The following is a 3711-nucleotide window of genomic DNA, read 5'->3' as shown; positions in this document are numbered from 1 at the left end:
AGGAAGCTCCAGGAGTCAGGCCCCCGCTCCCAACCCCCAGAGAGTTCCATTCCAAAGCCACCAGCAGTGCTGGTGTTGTAAGAGGATGGGAGGATATGAAGTCACACATCCCCATCTGGGCCCCTTCCCACCTGGCAGCCTCAGTCTCCGCTCCCTGACTACACTCCTGGCCTCTCGGCCTCCCTGCAGTTCCTCAGCGTGGCTGAGCATGTCTAACCCCCAGGCATTTGGACAGGCCACCACCTCCTCCGCAAGACTCTCCCCCTGCACTTCACTGTGGGACCTCTCCCCAGGCTCTGCCAGGCCTGCCTCTCACCTGGCCCCTGCTGACCCTCCAGCATCCCACCTGCCAGTTTCCTTCACAGCCCTCCTCACACTCAGTGCTGAGCAGTGAGCTCCCAGGGGCAGTAGCCACGCCCACCTTCTCACTGCTGTATCCCTGCCCACATGGCTGGCACAGAGGTGCGGCTCAGACCTCATTTGCAAAAGGAACAAAAGGAGACTCTTTGGGGCTCAATGCACTGTCACTTAGGGGGAAAATATTAAGTGGTTCAGAGGCTTATCAAAGGGAGAGCCAGAGTCCAACCCAGGCCGGGGAGTTTTAGAACAAAAACAATAGATCACCCTGCATGATAAAGCGGGTTAAATTTATTTTAGGAGCCAATGGAAGGGAGGTACATCTTCTTTCCTGCGGACTAACCCAGAGTGGGAAAGCCAGGAGCACCTGTAGAGCCTTGGCACAGAACCAACATTGGCTGAGAAATGGTGAGAATATAAGTCCTTATAGCAGTGTTTAAGCTGCTGGATCCAGCCATTCCTGAAGCCAGAACTTTATAGCTGCATGAGCCAATCAAGTCCAACCATTCTCCAGGAAGGGGAATCGAAGCTGGGCTCATCCAGGTGGAGATTTTCCCAGGTTCCCTACCAAATGACAGAAACCCCAAGTCAAACTGCTGAGGTGGGCAGAATAATGGCTCCAAGACATCTCTGTCCTAATCTCTGTAACTCATAAATAAGTTATATGGCAAAGGGACTTTGCAGATGTGATTAAGGTTGTAAACCTCCAGACAGGGAGATTATTTCTGGATTATACAGGTGGGACCAATCTAATCCCAGAAACCCATGAAAGCAGAGAACTTTCTCCAGCTAGAGGCGGAGAGGGGTGGGCAGCAAACGGGAAATTGCAGAGATTGAACGTGGGAGAGGTGCTCACCTGCTGTTGCTGGTGGGGCCGTGTGGAAACTGTAGGAACAGGCCAGGCACGGTGGCTCATGCCTATAATCCCAGCACTTTGGGAGGCCAAGGCAGGCGGATCACCTGAGGTCAGAAGTTCAAGACCAGTCTGGCCAACTTGGCAAAACCCTGTCTCTACTGAAAATACAAACATTAGCCAGGCGTGGTGTGCACACCTGTAATTCCAGCTACTCAGGAGGCTAAGGCGGGAGAATCACTTGTACTCAGGAGGCAGAGGCAGGGAGTTGCAATGGTGCCACTGCCCTCTAGCCTGGGCAAAGAGTGAGACTCTGTCGAAAAGAAAAAGAAAGAATAGAAAAAAAAGAGAGTTCAGGAAGGAACACGGCAGCCCCCAGGAGCAAAGACCTGCCCCAGCTCCCAGCCAGCAAGGAAGGGAGACCTCAGTCCTACAAATGCAGGGAACTGAACTCAGCCAGCAACTGAATGAGCCTGGAAGTGGATTCTTCCCCAGAGCCTCCAGTAAGGAATCCAATATCACCAACACCTTGATTTCAGCCTCGAGAGACCTCAAGCCAACGTCCCATTTGGGGCAAGACCTACAAAACTGGGACATGATAGACGAGTTTCTTTAAGGCACCAAGTTTGTGATAAGTTGGTAATAGAAAACCAAGACACTAGTTTAATGAAAAAAGAGAACTGTCTTGTTCTCTCACTGCTCTAGCTTCAGGAATGGCTGGATCCAGCAGCTTAAACACTGTCATCAGGACTTGGTTTCTCTGCTTCCCGCACCCTGCTACCTCCCAAGCTGGCTTCATGCTCAGGCTCCATAGGGTCATCCTGGCAGCTCCAGACTCTAACCCCCCAGGCTGAAGTCCATGGAAAAGGGGTCCTGCCTCTCCTCCAGCCAGCCCAGCATAAACTTCATGGTATCTCATTGGCTCTAACTGGGTGATGTGCCCATAACTGAACTCACTACTGAGGCCAGTGGCCTGCAATGTTCTTATTGGCCAGGCCTGGGCCTCATGCCCACCCCCATGGGGCCCGGTAGGACTGGACTCACCTGAGACCCAGGGACTTGGCTGAGGGAAGGGAGGGCTCGCCCGAGGAAATCCTGGGCAGGGGCGGGAGTTCTATTCTCGAATTTGCCTGGTCTTACTTTCTGGAGGGAAGACGCTCCATGGGTGACCTGGGTGGAGGAGTGTCCCAGCACCCCCATTCTTGGACATCCCACCCCCACCCCACCGTGCCTTTAGCAGAGCCCGCCACAGTCTCCTGCCCCAGGGCCACAGGAAGCCTCTCGCTCCTCGGAAGCATGCTTTGTGGGAATCAGAGCAAATAAACTGGTATTTATCCCATGACCCCACGGGGTGGCCGTTTGTCTCTGAGGCAAATATGGTCAAAATTGAATCTTGTGGCCCTTGAAGGAGAACGAGGCTGTCCCAAGAGGAGCTCGGAGGGAGGCCTCCGCATCTACCCTCCCACGGGCATCTCTGAACTCTCCTGGGGGGCGGGGGCGGGGGCGGGGGCGGGGGCGGGGGCGCATCCCACAGGCCGTTCCCAGGGCAGCTCCTGGCGGGGCCGAGCCTGCGGCTGGGATTGGCACCCCCATCCCCCACTGCACTGCCGCAGGAGGACTCACCCCACACAGGTGACTGTGGGTGACAGACGCGGCTTCGGCTGACTTCGAAGCTTGGAGGGTCGTTTAATTTAAATCCTCTAGAATCCACGTGAACAGCAACTATTGTAAGTTTCCTACTTTGCCAGACACTGGCCGTGGCGGCTGGGCGCTGCCGGGGACGGGTCGGAAACACTCTTGCCTCCTGAGTTCACATTCAGGAAGGAGGCAGATGTTAAAATGAACAAACAAATAAATGCACTGAGCCACACAAACCCTGAGAAGCGCTGGGAGGAGGCGGGCGGTGTCGGAGGGTGGGTGGAGGAGGGGGCGCCACGTCCACGCCTGCAGGGAGGCGCTCCAGGCGGTGGAAACAGCCTGCGCAAAGGCCCGGCGGTGGGAAGTTTTCAGCAGGGCCGCATGTGCACTCAGGACTCCGCATGCAGCATTCCTTCCACAGACATTTATTGAGTGCCTAGTGCAAGCCAGGCAGGATGCTGGGCACTGGAGCGAGTGGTGAGCAGAGCCCGGCCCGGCCCCGTGACCCTGGAGCTCACAGTCTAGCAGGGCAGACAGACCCCAATCACATGCCATGGAACATCTTCCGTTTCTGGTAAGCGCTGGCTGGAGAAGCGCTGGACACTGCCCATGGCAGTTTCCCTGGCCTCTCCGTGGCTCCTCCCTCTCCAAGGAGCTGGCCCCACCTGGAAGGCCAAGCTTCAATGTGAAGTTAGGAGCGTCATGGATTCCGGGCCACTTCCCACAGGGTGCGAACTGGCTGGGTCAGCAGTCTGCAGGGAGCTGGGCCCAGGGCTGTTTCCTCCCCTCCGGAGTCCTGCACAGGGTGGGTCCCAGCCAGGGATCACCCTCCCTTCTCTTCCACCTGCACTCATTCCATAGGT

General features: G+C 56.1%; 1 long non-coding RNA gene across 1 annotated transcript; it reads right to left on the bottom strand.

The window, feature by feature from the left end:
* Nucleotides 1–321: 321 nt before the first annotated feature.
* Nucleotides 322–3079, bottom strand: LOC105727551 (uncharacterized). The gene is made up of 3 exons (XR_010344567.1): nucleotides 2834–3079; nucleotides 1214–1523; nucleotides 322–921 (listed from the first exon to the last, which is right to left on the bottom strand). It is a non-coding gene; the product is annotated as an uncharacterized LOC105727551 (long non-coding RNA).
* Nucleotides 3080–3711: the final 632 nt, after the last annotated feature.

Source organism: Aotus nancymaae, unplaced genomic scaffold (genome assembly GCF_030222135.1).
Source record: "Aotus nancymaae isolate 86718 unplaced genomic scaffold, 86718_ANA_hifiasm-v0.15.2.pri h1tg000029l, whole genome shotgun sequence".
Lineage (NCBI taxonomy): Eukaryota > Metazoa > Chordata > Mammalia > Primates > Aotidae > Aotus > Aotus nancymaae.
This window is presented reverse-complemented; position numbering and strand designations above follow the sequence as displayed.